Source organism: Eleutherodactylus coqui, chromosome 1, assembly GCF_035609145.1.
Source record: "Eleutherodactylus coqui strain aEleCoq1 chromosome 1, aEleCoq1.hap1, whole genome shotgun sequence".
NCBI lineage: Eukaryota > Metazoa > Chordata > Amphibia > Anura > Eleutherodactylidae > Eleutherodactylus > Eleutherodactylus coqui.
The window spans coordinates 253,314,034-253,333,833 of NC_089837.1; the positions used below are offsets into that span (position 1 = coordinate 253,314,034).

General features: G+C 44.4%; 1 protein-coding gene and 1 long non-coding RNA gene across 3 annotated transcripts in view; one reads left to right on the forward strand and one right to left on the reverse strand.

Annotated features, from left to right (window-relative positions):
* Positions 1 to 213: 213 nt before the first annotated feature.
* LOC136632885 (uncharacterized) lies at positions 214 to 6,574 on the reverse strand. Its single transcript, XR_010793199.1, has 4 exons — positions 6,445 to 6,574; positions 5,961 to 6,118; positions 3,664 to 3,783; positions 214 to 438 (listed from the first exon to the last, which is right to left on the reverse strand). It is a non-coding gene; the product is annotated as an uncharacterized lncRNA (long non-coding RNA).
* A 153-nt stretch (positions 6,575 to 6,727) lies between these two features.
* ASCC3 (activating signal cointegrator 1 complex subunit 3) overlaps positions 6,728 to 19,800 on the forward strand; it is a 677,124-nt gene continuing 664,051 nt past the window's right edge. For both annotated transcript variants that reach the window (XM_066608127.1, XM_066608136.1), the window contains exon 1: positions 6,728 to 6,745. The gene's annotated coding sequence lies outside the window, so the exon portion shown is untranslated. The remainder of the gene's footprint in view (positions 6,746 to 19,800) is intronic.

The following is a 19,800-nucleotide window of genomic DNA, read 5'->3' on the forward strand; positions in this document are numbered from 1 at the left end:
GATTGCTCAATCCCTATAAGTCATATCCCATGGATCAGAGCCTGTGTCAGAGATTGGCAGAAGGCATGCGTATTTACTCACAAGTTGTCTATTGTATGCGCCGCCCAAGAGAGAAGCAATAAACTTCTCTCGAGGTGGTAGAGGTGCCCAGACCGCTTGCACTACATACTCCCCTTGGTAGCAAAGAAAATAAAAGTCCATCAGCAATCCAGGAAGAGAGAATTTTCATTTAATCCAGCATTATATTTATTGATCCCAGGACATAGGGTACAAAATCAGCAACGTTTCGATCCAAAAACTTGGATCTTTCTCAAGAGTCATGATTCAGCTCTTTGTTCCAGCTTGCTACTACGGTCTGGCTGTTTGACCACCGCTTTAGGGGTAAGTGCTGCAACTGTCTGAGATACATACTCCCCTTGGTGTGGAATGGTGTTGGCTCTGTGGGACCAAAAGAGGCACTATGAAGCATGTGTGTTGGAGCTGTGATAGGGTAAAGTACTTCTGGGATAAAGTGTTCTTAACATACAACACAATGTGTCAGAAGACAATTCAAAATACAGTGATAGTTGGGTTAAGAGTGCCTCAGCTTATAAGCTTTTTGACTCGAGAGCAAGCTCTCTCCCGAATTTTTGCTCTGATTTAAGAGCAAAAACTTAGGTTAAGAGCCTTGCTGTCAATCGGGCCACCACAGCTGCCAGTGGCTCCATTGAAAGCAATGGCCTGCAGGCAACCCCTGCAGTGATTTTCGGGGAAGGGCTTTAAATATAAGCCCTTTCCTGAAAAATCATCCCTGCTGTAGTAAAAAAGATATACTCACCTGTCCACCACTGCCAGGGCTCAGGCGTGTCTAGTCCCTGCTTGTTCTCCCTGCATTTTTAATCCCCGCCTGCTGAAAAGCTTCAGAGCAGTGCAGGGAGAACAAATGGCGGCTAGACGCGCCTGAGCCCCAAGCAGGCAAGTGACTATATATTATATTATATAAATATTGGAGTGGTTTTACTTGTAGTCCCCCCCCTCATTTCTGGTCTTACCCTCCCCCCCTCAAACTCCTTTTATAACCCATTGCCCAATCCTTAGGCAAAGGTTTATTCTTCCTTTCCTTATTTTATTTAGTCCATCTACTTGTAGGCATCTGGATTGGGTGATCCCCTTCATCTCCCCTACACCCACCCCTGGTTGTTTTTTTTTTTTTTAACAACCAGGGAATTTTTAAATTTCGATTCTATTAAGGAGTAGTAATCAACAGATTTTCTTTCATCTCTCTCCGTAGAGATAAACCTGTAATGACATGGTACAGATGTTTGTTGCCTAAATGCTATTAAGACAAGCCATGTGATAAGACAGGTATAGATTGACTTTAACACATGGTCATGTCCCGGCGTGTAAGGTTTTTGTATGTTATTTCCAAATGCTACTTGTTTTAAACGGTCCTGCGAGACCTTATTTATCTGCTAGTTTGCTTTTGGTAAATTCAAATCTCCAATAAAAAAGACTGAACAAAAAAAATAAAAAAATATGAACGTGTGTGGATTTGCGTGCAAAACCACGCGTCCACGCATGTATCAAAACAAGCGTGAACAAGGCTTCGCACCCACTGCTTTCAATGGGGCTGCGGCTGCTGCCGGCAACCCCTGCAATGATTTTAAAGCCCTTCCGTGAAAATCAACCCTAGGTGGTGTAAAAAAGAAAATACTCACCTCTCTGCCACTGTCGGGGCTCGGAGCGTCTAGCCACTTGGTCCCCAGCACTGAGATGAAGTTCTTTCAGCAGGCGGGGATTTAAAATTTTTTACACAAGCTAGGGTTGATTTTCAGGGAAGGGCTTATATTTAAAGCCCTCCCCCAAAAATCATTGCAGGGGATGCCGGCAGCGGTGGCGCCATTGAAGTCAATAGAAGAGCTTTGTGATCCTCTGCCACAGCTGTGGCAGGGGATTCTTTACTCCCCGAAAGGAGTCCCCTTGTCGCTGTCACAGTGTCCAGTCAGGAGGTGACTCCCTGCGGGGAATATTTATGCACAGCATGGACATTCCCGATGCATGCATGTCCTATCTTTTGTGTTTGCGTGCCTGTAAAACACGGACATGTGAACACACCATAGGGAACCAATTGTTCTAATAGAAGCGCGTTTTATGCACGCGCGTATGGATGTGCAAATACACGCTCGTGTGAATGTGGCCTAACTTAGTTTATGGTACTGTGGGGACGTGACCGATTCCCTTTAAGCTGCATCAGCCATTATTTGTTGGAGAAAATCAAATTCTTGATTTTGTTTTCGACGTCTGGATCTATTTTTCCACTGCTAGAGAAAAAAAAAAAAAAAGAAAAATATATATGCCATCAGTTATTTAGAATTATAAGCATATAATATAGTATAGCTAAAGCGTTTAGCACTGTCCACGAGTTGTACCGCGTTTTCGGCAGCGCTGAAACAGCTGCCCATTTATTTCAATAGGCGACTCAGGGCGGAAAACTACCAAAGATAGAACATGCATCGCTATTAAAGCGCAGCGTTGGAAATGCTGTGTTTTGAAGCCTGTGTGAGCAGCCCCATTGAAATGAATGGGAGCGTTGTACAGAATTTAGCGCTGCACTGAAAAGGCAGCGCTAAACGCTGAACAAAAACATCTGTGTGAGGGGGGCTTTAGGCTATATGCATATGAGTGAAAATCTTGAGCAGGTTTTCTGCATTGCAAGATGCACAAAAAAACCCATGCGACTAGGAACTCTATTCTTTGGAATGGAGTTATTTACATGAGGTATGACGGTACATCATACTGCAGGAGCAATCAAAGCATCGCTGGTTGTGGTCCCTCCTGGGGGCTAAAAAAAGGTGTAAAAATGAAAACAATAAAGTTTTACTAATTATTTAAAAAAGAAGTTATAGAAGTTAAAAAAAAATGAAAGAACGCCAGAAATGCGCTTTTTTGGTCACCCTATCTCCAAGAAAAAAATGTAATAAAAAGTGATCAAAAAGTCGTTTGTTTTCAAAAATTGTACCAACGGAAACGACTGGACGTACCACACAAAATGAGCCATCACACAACTATGTCGACGGAAAAATAAAAAACTTATTGTGCGCAAAAAATGGAGGCAGAAAATAATTTAAAAAAAATACAAGTAGTACAGCAAAAAAAAAAAAAAAAGCTGTATAAGTTTGGTATCTTAGTAATCGTACTGACACATAGAATAAAGTTATCGTGTCATTTTTGTTGCAGTTTGTGCGCCATAGAAACAGGACGCACCAAAAGATGGCAGAATGTCGTTTTTCTTCCATTTCTCTCTACTTAGAATGTTTTAAAGGTTTTTCAGTACATTATATGGTATAATAGCACCATTGAAAACTACAACTCGTCCCACTAAAACAAGCCCTCATACAGCGACGTCGGTGGATAAATAAAGGTGCTACGATTTTTTAAAAGAGAGAAGGAAAAAACGAAAGTGGAAAAAAGCAAAAAAGCTCAGTCACTAAGGGATTAAGCATTAGCAGTTATCCTGAGGATTCTGCCAATCGAGGGATATCACGCTGCAGCGATTTTGTTTCATTTAAGTCAATAGAAGCCGCCCGACTTGCGGGCTGTCTATAATGTAAATTGTGGACGTGCTGCGGATTCCGCGGGAAAAGTGGGGGTTTAAAAAAAATAAAAAATCCGTACTACACTTACCGTTCATAATACAGAGAAGCCGGAGGAAGACAAGACCACAAGGATTCTGGTGAAGGAGATGACAGGTGCGCAGGGTTACCCGCTGCGGTCAGGGACGGATTCCTTAGCCAGGATCATTACCTGCCGTGTACATGAGGCTTAAGGTTAACTTCACAGGAACACATCACTCGTGTGTATGACCCTGTGTATGATGGGGGTTCATATTTCTGTGAGATTTGTGCAGCTTGCAACGCACACAACTCGTGTGATTTTCTCACCCGTGTGAAGGTGGCCGAAAACACTCAAGCACCAACTTAAACTACCAACGCATACTTGTGCACAGCGTACGGTAGTCGGATTACAGCTGTGAGATACCTGTCCAGCGTCGCGTGCCAGCCGTTGCACATGCACAGTAGGCTCCGTCACGGATCCCGCGACCCTTCTGCAGTGCTCACTGCAAAAGAGTCGCGGGACGTATGGCTTCCATTGACTTTAACCCCTTAACGACCAATGACGTACCGGTACGTCATGGAGCCGCAGGGCATGTATGAAGAGAGGTTGCGTGGCTACCTCTCTTCATACAGTGCGGGCGTCAGCTCTTTATAACAGCTGACACCCGCGGGCAATAGCCGCGAGCGGCCGCGCGGCCAATCGCGGCTATTAACCATTTAAATGCCGCTGTCAATTCTGACAACGGCATTTAAATCCCCCGAACGATGTTCGGGGGTCCCGCACGGCCCCCCCGCGGTGAGATCGGGGGAGCCGTGTGGGTGTCATGGCAGCCGGGGGCCTAATGAAAGGCCGCAGGGCTGCCTTAACAGACTGCCTATAAAGCGATCCCCATGGGGTGGCTTGATAGACTGCCTGTCAAAAAGCAGTATGACGTAATGCTATAGCATTACGTCATACTGCAGGAGCGATCAAAGCATCGCATCTTAAAGTCCCCCAGGGGGACTTCAAAGTAATGTAAAAAAAAATAATCAATAAAGTTTTTTTTAATTGGAAAAAAAAAGTTGTAAAAGTTTAAATCACCCCCCTTTTGCCATATCTATTATTAAAAATCTAAATAATAAATTAAAAATATGTATTTTGTATCGCCGCGTCCGTAAAAGTCCGAACTATCAAAGTAGTGCATTATTTTTCCCGCGTGGTGACCCTAGTCCGAAAAAAAAAATAAAGAACGCCAGGAATGCACTTTTTTAGTTACCCTGTCTCCCAGAAAAACCGCAATAAAAAGCGATCAAAAAGTCGTATGTATTCCATATAATTGGTATTATAAGAAACTACAGGACATGACGCAAAAAAAGAGACCTTGCTCAACTACGTCGACAGAAAAATTTATCGACGGAAAAGTTATCATGCGCACAAAATGACGGCAGAACATAATTGAAAAAAATGTAAATGTCTTTGAAAAAAAAAAAAAAAGAGTATAGTAAAAAATAAACTATACAAGTTTGGTATCGTAGTAATCGTACCGACCCATAGAATAAAGTTATCATGTCGTTATTGTTGCCGTTTGTGCGCCATAGAAACAAGACGCACTAAAAAATGGCGAAATGTCGTTTTTTTTTTCCTTTTACTCCACTTAGAATTTTTTAAAACTTTTTCAGTACATTAAATAGCCCCATTGAAAAATACAACTCGTCCCGCAAAAAACAAGCCCTCATACAGCGACGTCGATGGATAAATTAAGGAGTTACGATTTTTTTAAAGGGGGGAGGAAAAAACAAAAATGGAAAAAGAAAAAAGGCCGCGTCATTAAGGGGTTAATGGAAGTCATCCGTGCAAGGCTCGCAGTAGAATAGAGCATCCTGTGATTTTCCCCCTGCGAGCGGAAAAAAAATCACGGGCAGGAAAAGCGATTTTGGATAGCATGCTATGGCAGGTATCTGCTGTGGACAACGGCCCAATATTCCGCACTGCAAATTCGGTTGTGTACACTGTGCCGACATCAGGTAGCTTTAAAGGGGTTGTCCCGCGCCGAAACGGGTTTTTTTTTTTTCAAACCCCCCCCCCCCCCCATTGAAGAAAGCAGAAGACCCGGACTGCGCAAGCGCGGCTAATTTGGCCATCGGAGGCCGAAAATTAGTCGGCACCATGGAGACGAGGACGCCAGCAACGGAGCAGGTAAGTATAAAACTTTTTATAACTTCTGTATGGCTCATAATTAATGCACAATGTACATTACAAAGTGCATTATTATGGCCATGTAGAAGTGTATAGACCCACTTGCTGCCTCGGGACAACCCCTTTAAGTCATGTATGAACATGTACCCAACGCTCCAGCAGGCACTGGAAGTCATTTCAGGTCGGCTTACCGGCACATGCGTGACATGCTGTATGTAGAACGCTGTGTGAGCTGGCACTGCCGAGGGCAGGGATCTTGCACTGTGCATGGCAGCATATCTGACGCGTGGTCTTTTTATTTCCCGCTGTTGCTTAGTGGCGTTGGGTATAATCAACGTTTCTTATGTGTCTGTAGAGAACAATAGGGCTTTTTTACATACATATTATGCAGTGTGAGCCGGTCAATGACAAGCAATGTACTTCCCCCACCTCCATTCACAGCATATGACCTGATGAAATTCCGCTCGTGTGAGCCCCCTACTGAGCATTATTTTGCCGACTCCCGTTAGAAATGGCAAGAATCTCCTCACACTCACTGACTGCCCCTCATTGGTCCCAATCCTCAGGCACAGGCTGCCCTTACAACTGCCCGGCATGCCCCCTTTTCATACTCTCAGGTACCCAAAGAGAAAACAAAGACGATTGCTCTTTCTAGCCTCAGTCCTCCCTTCTTACACTAGTTCCACCACCATATTAGATTCCCAGAGCAGCACAATGCGGATGCTAGTAAGAACCACGTGCTCCTCTGACGTCAGGCGATCCTCATGACGAAGTAGCCGCTACCTCGTGTGCGCGCGTGGATATGACGTCAGCAATCGCGTCGTGGCCGAGCGCGCCGAGCCGACCAATAGCATCCCGCCTTGTTTCCCTCTAGCGTCAGCGCCGAATGTTTAGCCAATGAGCTGCGTAGGACGATCCCGGAACGAGTGTTGTCATTGGTCGGTTAGGCTGCCCGTCATCCTGTGAGCCAGCCCAGGTAAGTGAGCGGACCGGCACCGGGTTTGCGCCCGACCATTTTGCTTGTATGCTGTGTAACAAGTAATAAACATGAGGCGGCCCCGGTATCCCGCCATGTCAGCTCTGTATACCGCGCTCACGTGTACCTGGGGACTGCAGTGTGGTTAGTGGACTTTGTCTCTACTTCCCGGTGCTGTGCGCGCCCTGTGGTACTTCACACCTGCACTTGTGGCGTGTGCTGTCCCCGCAGCTGCGGACATGACTGCCGCCTGAGGGACGTTACTGCTGCACCTACAGCCTCCTGGGAACAGTGACAACCAATGGCTGCTGTCACTGGCTGGTTATTGATAGCTAGGGCGCCCCTGGAGGCTGAGCAGGAGTCTGCGGGTGCTGCTGAGACCCCCCATTCCTCTGCACAGAAAACCGCACACATAAGCGACTGTGCGCAATTTGCTCCCACAATGGTACGCAGGTCGCCGGCCTTATGCAGGTTATCTACACATGTGTACCCCGAGGGCTCGCTCCCATGGCGTCTGTGCCCGCACAGTACCCGGGGCTGAACCCCTACGGACTTCTATAGGGCCGCTCACACGAGCAGGTCCTTTCCCCTTGCATGAAACAATGTAGTCTGCCCTGTATTGGTGCTTATTGCGTGCCGGTACAGAGGATGTAACCTGCAGCATCTACGCCTGTATGTGCGGTTTTCTGTGTACTGCATATATTACACACGTGACAGATATGCGGGATGCATATGCACTGTATTGAAAACCACGCTTGCAGACTTTCATTTTTTTGAGCCAGAAGTGGATCCTCAGGAAGGAGTACAGGTCCTTCCTTTTATAGTTCGCATTTTCCTTAATCCACCTCAGCTTTGACCCCAAAAAACGCTGGGTGTGAAGCCGCCCTCATGCTGCGCTCAGACGGAGCGATGAGCGTACAGAAAAATCCTTCAGCGAGCAAAAGTGACTGACAATCGGGCCGTCTAAACAAGAGCCAATGGCAACGACAATTGTTTGCTTCTCGTTCGTGGTACAGAAAAATCATCGTTGGCTCACTTACGTATCGGTGTGTTAACTGCTTCCCATTCAGTCTTCAACATAGGATACGAAACACTGACCGATTCTCAACCATGAATCTGCCTGTCTACAAACAAGCTGGTGATGACGTCACCGAGTCCTGCAAAGGATTCTTGTTCAGTGGGAAAGGAGCATTATGCCCCCACTTAGACGAGCGGATTCTCATTTAAACAAGCAAGTGACCCCACTGCTAACTCATTCTCACCCATTTAGCCTGATTCGACAAATGCATCGTTGAGAATTGTTCACTTCTCTTTCAGGTACTGCAGGTTGAGTCCTATTGAACTGGTTGAGACTCAGCCTTCAGTACCAACCAAGGCCACTACACAATGTATGGAGCTGCAGCAAAACAGCTCAAAGTGAGACAGCTCCTTTAAAGGGTTATCTGGAGACATATACTGAATCCACTTCGGGACCAGCGATGCCAGTGCCCCCATTTATGGGCCGGTTCCAACACTGGTTCATATTGTAGAAATCACACAAATACACATCATTACAGGGGGCTGACTGGCTCATTTGAATAACTAAGTAAGCCCCCTTTTCTGTCTCTGTATTGGCCATGACAGAGAAAGGGTGAGCTTAGTGATTGCCGCGCGATAGTCATTTAGCTCCCTGCAATGATGTCACCAACCCTGGGAGAGGCGGAAAAAATCTGTGCCATGATGATCCAGTGTCAGAACTGAGTTAGAAGTGGAGGTATCAGTACCACTTTACCCACAAATGGATTTGGGTAAGTGGATTTCTCGGAAAACCCCCTTAACGCTGCAGGGCATACAGTTACGTCCTGCAGCTTCAGGGTATGTATGGAGGGAGATCGTGGGGCGATTTTGCTCCATACAATGTGGCTGCCGTCTGTTTATTATAGCCAACACCCACTCACGATAGATCAGATAAGTGATGTGACTCATCGGAGGTGTTAACCCTTTAAATGCCACTGTCGATTCTGACAGCTGCATTTAAATCCCCTAGCCGATGTTCAGGGGTCCCATGTGGCCCCCTGCGATGAGAGCGTGGGTTGCCAAGTGAGTTTCATGGCAGTCGGGGGCCTTTTGAAAGGCCCCAGGACTGCCATAGGAGAGTGCTTATCAAGTCATGCCTATGGGATGGAGTGATGGAATGCCTGTCAGACCGCAATATAATATAATGCTATGGCATTGCATCATACTGCAGGAACGATTGAAGCATCGCAAGTTCTTGTCCTCTCTGGAGATTAAAAAACAAACTAAAAATAAGTTTTAAAAAGTCTTACTAATTAATATAAATAAAAAGTAATAAAAGTTAAAAAAAGCAAAAGCCATATCTTTTCCGCAATAAAAACCCTTTTTTGGAAATTATAATTTTTCCTGTAACTTTTTAAATTTTTCATGCATGGAGCTATATGAGAGCTTATTTTTTACGAGACGAGCTGTAGTTTTTATTGGTACCATTTTGGGGTGCATACGGTTTTTCTGATCACTTTTATTGCTTTTTTTGTGAGACAGAATGAAAGAAATAAGCATTTTACCTCTGTTTTTAGGGGTTTTCTTTACGCTTTTTGTTGTGCAGGATAAATTTATTTAGTGTTCAATTTATTGTACCCATTGTTACGGATACAATGATACCAAATACGTTGGATTTTGCTAAAAAAAAATTTGATGTAAATATGGGAAAAAGCACAAAAAAGGGTTTTTTGTTTTTCTTTTTACATTTTTCTTTTCTTTTTTTTAACATTATTTTAATCTTTTTTTTTTTTTTTTTTTTTACACTTTTTATGTCCTTGTAGCGGATTTGTTCAATAGCAGCTATGATAAGGCATTGCAGGACTTCTGTCCTGCAATGCCTTATTGCTTGTATTAGCGAATATAGGCACTGGTAATGCAGGCCAACTGTATCTGTTGTCCTGTTGCCATGGCAACCCGTTGGGCTCTCCCCGATTTCATTGTGAGCGTCCAATGACTCCACAGAGGGAGCACGCTCCCTCTGTGACCCCTTTACATGCCAGGAAGTCACAGCGGGGTCACTGTCTAGATGCACCCCTGCTGTTGCAGGGGGAGCCCAGCTATTGGTGACAGTCATCTACCGCTGCCGGATAGCGTGGGATCTCTTCTGATCTCGCGCTATCACTAGGTCGTGAGTGTACCTCCTGTGGCGTTAAGGGGTTAAATTAACTGGTGTCTTTGGAGAAAATACTGATCCAAGACTGCAGTGTAAATGAGGCCATTTGTCCTTTCATCATGCACTGACTGCTGTTATAACCTTATATAAAACTTTAAAAAAACTCTGAAAGAATGAGCTGCGCAGGTAGGTGAGGATTGGAGAAACACTGCTGATATTAGGGTGTTGGCACACGAAGCAGCCCGCTGTGTTGGGACTGTACTTCTTGGGAAACTAGTGTCCTCACTTTTTTAAGAAAGAAACATAGAAGGCCTCCTTTTTTGCATGACAGATTAGTGTTTTCAGTCTGTATAAGTGAATGACGGGGACTTAAATGATTGCCTAAGATGACGTCATGACGTCATTGAATGGCTGTGATTGGCTAACGCCAGACTAAGTTAGCCAATCAGAGCATTAGCTTTCTGGAGGCGGGGCATTCAAGCCCCGCTTGCAGAAAGCAATGCTCTGCCCACGTGCACGAGGGAGCGACATTGATTTTTTTTTCACACTGTATTCCCGGCATATAAGACGAAAAGTCGAGGGTCGTGTTATGCGCCCCGTCATCTTATATGTCGTAAAATACGGTATTTTATTTCATTATTATGCCACAATTAACTTTTACTAACTTTTATTTTTTAAAAATGGTTTTGGAAGGATATATTTCATAAAGCTTAGAAAATGAACTACAAACAAGTCTCTTCATTGGGACACGTCACTGGATCCTCGTTTCTGTGATTTCCTACAATGCGACGTTCCTGGACATTCGCAATAGATGCACCAACAGTAGTCTGCCATAATATGTACATCCCATCGTCCACTATACTGTTCTTCTATGATCCTTATTTCTTGGTGAAATCGTTCCCCACGCAATGGAAATCTAACCAAATGACTGTACAGATACTTATGTGGCAACCAAGTATATAAAATACATGGAGCATATTCTCCATGAGTGACTGTAGTCAGCAGCCTTGTTTCCAAGAAAATACCGAAGGATGACCACGCACATGCCACAATATTGTTCATAGAATCTTGAAAGCGTTGGTCTTTTATGAGTTCTCTCATTTGCGGTCCATCAAATTTACCTGTTTTTAGTTTCTCCATGCTCAATCCAGGAAAATTTCTACATATGTATTGGAAACACATTCCATCTCTCGTAAGAGCCTTTACAAATTGCTCCATCAAACCAAGGTTAATCTGCAATGGTGTCAATGTGATCTTTTCTCGGTCCACCAAAGGCTTCGTGATTATATATTTTTTCTCCACAAACCATGTTTTATTTCAAGGGTCACTGTCTTCTCACCCAGTGTTGCCCTTTAGCTCTGCTGTGCCACAGACATAGAGAACATGGCTACTTCATGTACCCGCCATGCTGCTCTAGAAGGAAATTCACCTTTTTCAAATCCACACAGCTGATCCATTGGTGATCGTGAGACACTATCTTCTGTAGGACTGTGGTTAATGTTGCCTATCTTCCTGCACACTAACTGAGTGACCATAGGAATTGACCTGAATCTTTTTCCGTTATGTAGAAGTACACATTTTAGGATGCGTTTGGAGCCATCTAAGAACAACGGCCATTCGCATGGTGTGTATTCGCTCACATTCAGTGACATGAGTAACCCTTGCACCTTCTTGTAGACAACAAAATCATTTTCTTTTGTGAAGAATTGCAGAAATTCTTCTCTTTTGCGGTATACTGTGATTTTAGTTCATGTTAAGAGCTCTTTCACACTGGCAAGAAAATTGTGCAAAATTTGTGCGTTGCAAGCCGCACAAATTTTACACAAAAATGAAACCCATTCTTCTGAATGGGTTCATGCACACTTGCGATGTTTCCCTGCATGGCACCGTGTTGCGATGTGATGCAGAATACACATTGCAGCATGTCCATTCTTTTTGTGATATAGCCCATTGTTTTCAATAGGGCCGGCGGCCCCATTGAAAACAAGGGGAGAGCATTGCTATCTCCTGCCACGACTGTGAAGGGGAACCCCGCAGGGATGCAAAGCTGTTTTCAAATGAAAACACCTCGCGACCAGCGCTTAAGTACTAACTGCAGGGGGGAAAAAAACCCACTCTGGCACTGTCATCTCTGCTGCATCTTCTCCCCGGTCCCTGGCACTTGTCTTCAGCATCTCTTCTGGCTGGGGATTGGAAAATCCCTGCCTCCAGGAAGCACTGCCTCTGATTGACTGAGCTCTGTGACGCTCAACCAATCAGTGCCAGTGTTCGATAAACCAATCGAGTCACCGAGCGCTGACTCTGATTGGCTGAGCCGCGGCAGTGCTTTCTGGAGGCGGAGATTTTCCAATTCCCGGCCAGAAGAAATGCTGAAGAACAGTGCCAGGGACCAGGGAGAAGATTCAGTGGAGATGAAAATGCCGGAGAGGTGATGTATATCTTTTGTTTTTTTTTCTACAGCTAGGGCTTAGTTTAGGGCTTTGACAGTAGGTTTTCTGAGCGGAACATGGGCTAGAAAAGCTCGCAAGTCGCAGACCTATCACAAAACCCACGAGGTTTTTGACTTGCAATGTTGCATGCTTCAAAACATTGCAAATGTGAAGGAACCCATAGAAAAGCATGGGCTTCACATACATGTGATTTATAGCATTGTTGCAACACGAGACAATGGCGCGACTTTGTCTCCCGTGTGAAGGAGGCCTAATGAAAATAAAACACATATGAAGATCAGCATAATCAAGGATATAATGTACAGGATTAGTAGACAAATTCTGCTGCAAAAATAAAGGGATAATTACTAATATCAATATCTTAACTAGAGCTCCTGCAAAGACAAGAATAGCATTTCTGGAATCGGTGGCATAAAAATACCCAGAATCAGGTCAACAATTCCTGGCACCAAGAAAGAAAAAAGTTTTTGTTCCCCAGTGTTATTGTTCACTTTTTCCTGTTTGAATGATTTTTTGAACAATATCATTCCTTCTAAAAGCACCCTTAGGGTGAATGCAGACGGCCGGGTCGGATCCCGCTGCGAGATTCGACCCATCCCCCAGCAGTGACCTAGTCTTTGCTGTGCTATGTGCAGCTGGCGCACATGCGCAGAGCCGGTTCGCCAGTGGTGACGTTTCCATGTGAGCCTCTGCAGTCCAAGTTACCTATAGGAAAGCTAGAGCTTCCTCAGTTCCACGCACACGTGCGTATTTGATTTGCAGATTCCGCAAGCGGAAAATAAATCGCAGCATGCTCTATTTTAATAATCTTTGTTTGTATAGTGCCAACTTAGTCAACTGCGCATTTTAGCGCGGATTCCGTTGATCCTTATGGTAGCATTCGATCTGCAATTCATCCGCAATCACATTGCGCTTTTGTAGATGGAGACATCTCAGGTTGGTTGGAGATGATCCACTGTGCATCTGCATACATTCGCACAGAAGAGAAGTCAGAGTCGTTCGTATGCATGTATGAACGATATATTGTAAGGCTGTGGCTTCACAGGGTGTGCAACATAAAGATCGCAAGGTCAATTTGTCAGATTATGAGTTATGCCTGCAAATGTGGTTGTCACCTATAGCATCGCAATCTGCTGGGTTTAAGTTGCAATTTACAAGCCTATTTTTCAACGTGGCGTTCAATGCAAGCGACATGTCAACTTTTTGAGAGTCTGTTGTGTGACTAATGCAACAGCAAGTTGCAGACCAATCACATTATTTGTTACATGACCAAACTCACTGTGTAGGGCTATAATTCATCTAGTTTACCTGTCAGACCGTTAATTTTAAAGCTGCACAGATTTGCTGTAGAACTGCCTTTCGATGCTGTTCTTGGCCGCATTAAGACTGGTTTACACGGGCTGATGATCGCTCAAAGGTTGCTCAAACAACAGTTTGAGTGACAGCTTTGAGTGATCATTTTGCATAAAGTATTAAGTAGCTACTCAGCTACTTAGTACCAATTAAGTGTTCAAATGAAGCCTTCGCTGAATGCAGTTAATAGCCCAAGGGCTGTTATTTGAGCTCAGATCCTTTGTTCTCCACGGGGAAACAATGATATAAGCACTCCTCATGGAGAACTGCTGATAAGACTGACCCGATTTTTAGGTTGGACTGAATTTAACGATCAGCTAGCAGTGCACGTAAAGTGCATGATGATCGCTAACACAATCGCCGATTAGCGATCTTTATATATACATATATAATTTTTTTTTTTAAGCACTTATCGGCTGGTGTAAATGGGCCTTTATGGTCACTACATATCGTTTTGTTTTTTTTTTACATCTTTTTTTTGTTTTGTTTTTTCATTAGTTTTTTCTTGTGTATTTGAAGTACAGAAGCCTATTTAAAATTATAAAGCCTTAACTACAATATGCTGACTTTGGAAAACAACAGTAACCGCTGACCTCAGACGTGCCAAATGTTGTATAGGTAGTTTTTTCAGTATTTTTTGTTCATGTAATGGGAGACACACCAATGCATTTTGCATATGTAATACAGAGTTATGTCCCGGTCTGACTCAAGTCTCCTGACCCAAACTCAGAGCATCATAGGAAGCTTTGATGTCCGCAGCTCAGGTGAGGAGACTCGTGGTCAGGTCGGCACACACATCCATATTACGGGCGCAAAATTGCCACTGAAATACATTGGTGTGTCACCAATTTTTGAGAGAGAAAAATCCGCTTAAAAAAAGCATGAAAGTGACGTGTGTGGATGCAGAGTAATAAAAGATTTCTGGCTTCAAATATGGTCTAAAACCATGACCATTTAAGTCAGTTGGTGACAGCAATATCTGGGGATAGCTGGGGTCCTTTCCAATATGACAAATATACTCTGTTGGGCATATGAACAGGGGTTGTCGCTATAGGACAAATCCTTTAAAATCTTGTAGCAGTGAAACCAGGAATAATTTCTTAATTTATACTTCATCTCACAATTATGACTTTGCATATCATTTAAGATATTAGCTGCTGCTGATGGCACAAAATGGGCCTAATGTAGAAAATATCAATGTTGATCAGAAGAGCAATTTCAGTTACTTACTTCATTTTGAAACTCGCTCTGTATGAAATAATGAACTCTGTCATCTCATTGCTATGGACAGCAGTGACACTTTATTTCATAATCTAGAGTTATTGGACGAGAACGTTGCAGACATAGATAATGCAACAGCTGTACATTTAGCACTAAATATGGGGGTCATATTTAAAAAGATCTAACAGGACCTGATCTTGTTGTTTTTTTTTCTTTTGCAATATATGTTGAATTTGCATATGAATTAAAGGGGTTTTCCAGGGAAATACTACTGATGACCTATTCTTAGGATAAGTCATCAATAGATGATCAGTTAGGCCTCATGTCCACGGGGAAAATCAGGCCCGCTACGGATTCTCCATGGAGAATCTGTAGCGGGTCCCTCCTGCCCCGCGGACATGAGCGCTGAAAATAAGATTAAACTTACCCGCAGCGGACCGTGTAGATCTTCTTTTCTTTGCGGCCGGATCTTCTTTCTTCGGCCGGCGGATGTGCTCGGCATGCCGGCGCCGGGTACATCCGCCGGGCCGAAGAAAGAAGATCCAGCCGCGAAGAAGAGAAGACTGCTGCGGGTAAGTTATTCTTATTTTAGGTCTCCCGCGGATCCGGATGGCTTCCATAGGCTTCAATAGAAGCCTGCGGGAGACCCGCACCTAAATGGAGCATGTCCATTTTTTTTCATGCTCCATATTTTTTTTAATTCACTTTTATTGACCATCCGCGGGTATTTTATCTACCCGCTGGTGGTCAATGCATCCCTATGGGGTGCGGATCCGCGGGCGGGAGAAAAGTTAAAATCCGCTGCGGATTTGAATTCTTTTCCCCGTGGACATGAGGCCTTAGGGTCCCTCGCTCAGGACACCGACCGATCAGCTGAGTGGGCATATGCTGTCATCGCCGCAAATATACAGAGGTCGAAGCTGAAGCAGCAGAAGTCTCCGCACTTACCTCTATGTAGTGGCCGGCGCTTATAATTGCAGGTACAGCTTTAATTGAAATCAATGGGAGCCGTGCCGTCCACCTGTATTTGCGGTGGTGACCGAATGATTGTCTGAGTCCTGAGCGACAGACCCCGGGCCGATTAACGATTGATGACCTATTCTAATGATAGGTCATCAATAGTATTTCTCTGGAAAACCCCTTTAAGCAATGTTAATATACAGTTGGGTGGAAAATATTTGAGCATTGACACAATTTTACTTGATTTAGCTTCTATTTAACACCACAATGGGTTAGAGAAAAGCCAGCAATGTGCGAGTAAAGTAGAGACTCCGCTTTAGGGTGCATTTAGACAGGACAAATGTCCGACAACCGATGCCCGACAGTCGTCTCTGTGTCCTCTCTCCCGTACTCCTGCACGGGAGCTAGTAGTGCTGGCTCGCTCACAAGAGCGGCCAGCAGGTGAGCGGGGCGGCTGCAGGAGATTGACATAACACAGCGGCCGTTCAATACTGAACAGCTGCTATTTACACTGAACGATGAGCAATTTAGCTCATCGTCCATTGTTTATGCTGCATAAATGATGGACGATGAGCTGATTGCTCATCATTCAGTACTGAACGGCCGCTGTGTTATGTGAAAGGAGAGGGGTGGAGAAGCGAGAAGAGAGAAATCTCCTGCAGCCTCCCCACTGTGAGCCAGCGATACAAGCTCCCATGCAGGTGTATGAGAGCTAGTATGTGCGGGGACAAGTATCAGGCAACGTTTGTCCGACATTCGTCTTGTCTAAAAGGGCCTTTAGTTTAAGGAGTGTAATAACACAATAATTTTAACTGTTCAGGAACTACAGCCATTTTTTACCAAGTCCTTCCATTGTCACAGTTTCAAAGCAATTGGATAGTGGACCAATGAGCAGTTTCTTGGTCTGGTGTGGCCCGTTACTTCATTAACTCATGATAAATTGAGGAGCTTAAAAGATCTAGAGTAGATTCTAAGGGCGAGCACCCACTGGCGTTTTTTTACCTGCGTTTTGCGTTTTTCCTGCACAGGCATAGAGATAACATGTGTTCCTGTCCACTGGCGTTTTTTTTGCGTTGCGTTTGCGTTTTTAACATAGGAACTGTCAGTTGCATATGTGTCCTTATTTTTCTCCTAATGCACCCATGAAAGTCAATGGAAATTAATGGAAAAGCCGCGAAAAACGCGCGGAAAAATCGCGGGAAACGCCGCGAAAACGCAGCGTTTTTTCCCCGCGGAAAACGCAAACGCCAGTGGGTGCTCGCCCTTAGGCTGGGTCCATGCAGGGCGGACTTTCCGTGCAGAAAGTCCGCATGGCAATTCCGCACGTGGCTCCTAATCCCAAGATCAGCCAGCAAAGTGGACAAGATTTTGCAAATATCTCGTCCACACACTGCGGCCAATCTGTTGCAGCCAAGCAGCACGAAAACTGACATTCGGTGCAAATTTCAATTCTTCAGCATGTCAATTCTTTTCTCGCTTCCGCAGATGCCTCTTTCCTCTCTATGGGGAGAGAAAGCTGCAGCGGAATGCCAACGGTGAAACAGCTCCGAAACCCGCTGCTGAATGCCGCGGGTTTTATAGCTGCGCTATTCCACCGGAATTCTCGCGTTTTTTCGGTGCGGCCATTCCGCGAGACTTCTGCAGAAATTCTGGCCCATGTGAACCCGGCCTAAAGGATCTTCTAACATGGAATGATTTGCTCTTGTAGACGTAAGCCGATCAATGATATTGGTGCTTGCCTATAGGACTTCAAAAAAAAAAAAAAGTCTCCTGGTGCAAGCACCAAATCATGACTAACTCCTAGGGTGACATCAGATCGTTTTCTTGGCAGACTGTTTTTGTGGGGTGCTCATTTTACCGACCTCGGAAGGATGGAAGGCTGAGTCAGCCTTGAGACGGCTACCTGCACCACGCGGAGATTGAACCTGCAACCTTTAAGTCGTAAGCGAGAGCTTAGGACTGCATTTCTGCTGCAAAACTTTGCGCCACACTGATGCCCCTGTAGATTTTAGTACATTTCATGAATGAAATGTTTTTTTCTGGACTCATGGTGGGCCTTGGACACGGGGTGGGAGCACGAAGGGGAAACATAAAAGGCTCAGGATGTATGGCGCAGAGATTGATATTTTACTATGTGGAGGTTTTATGAAGCACTTGGGTAATAGTAGCCATCCCGCTTAAGACAAAGCAATAGAATAGTCTTCAATGGTTCTGTCAGACATTTCACCTCAACTTGGTTGAAAATGCTTTTCACTTCTTAAAGACATACCTAAAAACAGAAAGACACACAAACAATCAGCAGCTGCAGTGAAGGCCTGGCGAGCATCTCAAGGGAGGACACGGCATTTGGTGATGTCCATGCTGTATAACCTTTGCATTCAGGTTTTAAAGCTATTTCTTATTATATTAGTTTGTTCAATTACTTTTGAACCTTTGCACTTACATGGGTAATATAAAAATAGCTGTGGATCCTAAACAATACTGCAAATTTGCAAATACTTCTGGACCAAAATGTATATTTGTCGATATAAGGGTTCATGATATCCTTTTTAAAGGTGTTTTCCATCATTAACAAATTGATGATATTTCCTCGGGCTAGGTTTTTTAATATCGGATTGATGGGGATCCACTGCTTGGGAGCCCTGTCGATCAGCTGAGGACTGTGGCCACTTTAATGCATTGCAAGCACAGCACTGTAGATTTAATACTGGCTGCTGGATATAGCAGCTCCATCCGATTCACTAGAATGGGACTGAACTGCTCTTAGGCCATGTGGCTGAATGTGATGTCACAGTCCTGAGAAGAGACCATGGTGCTCACCTGAGTGCCATGTCCTCTTTAAACTGTTGGGGGTCCTGAGTAGCAGACCCTCACTGATCGGTAAATGATGCACTATCTTTAGGATATGTCATCAATATCTTAGTCCCAAAAAACCCTTAAAGGGGTTGTCTCGCGGCAGCAAGTGGGGTTATACACTTCTGTATGGCCATATTAACCCATTCCCGCTGCAGGGCGTACGTTTACGTCCTGGGAGCGGGGTACTTCCCGCAACAGGGCGTAAACTTACGTCCTGGAGATAGCGCGGGATCACATATGATCCAGCGCTATCCCGCAGCGGGAGCCGGCTGTCAGTCACAGCCGGCGTCTCGCTGCAGCAGCGGGGGGACATCGGAGATGCGCCCGCCACTTTTAACCCCTTCCCTGCCGCGATCTAAGTAGATCGTGGCAGGGGAAGAGTTCACAGCGGGAGCGCGGCTCCCTCTGTGTCTCCGGCCGGAACTCGCGATGTCATCGCGAGAGCCCGGCCTGTCACCATGGCAACAGGACGCCAGACACTGGCGTCCTGTATTGCCTATGCCTGAGATCGCTGTATGAGCGATAAGGCATGGGAGAGCAGTAGCTCTGCCATGCCTTATGACAGCGATCATCAGGGCAGTGATTAAAGTCCCTCAGAGGGACACAAACAGTGTAAAAAAAAAAGAAAGATTTAAAAAATCAATTTATAAAAATGTAAAAAAAAAGAGTAAAAAAACCATTTTTTATGCTTTTTCTCAGATTAGCATAAAAAAAGGTAAAAAAAAAATAAAACCCCACATATTTGGTATTGTCGCGTCCGTAATGATGCGTACAATAAGTTGCACATGCTTTTGACTGTGCACCGAAAAAAACGCTAAAAAAAAAGCTAAAAAACTGAGGCAAAATGCTCATTTTTAGCATTTTGCCTCACTAAAAACGCAATAAAAGTGATCAAAAAAGTCTTATGTACGCCAAAATGGTACCAATAAAATCTACAGCTCGTCTCGCAAAAAATAAGCCCTCATAGAGCTCTGTACATCAAAAAATAAAAAAGTTACGTGACTTTGAATGCAGCAATTTAGAATAGAAAAAAGATTTCCAAAAAAAAGGGTTTTTATTGCAGA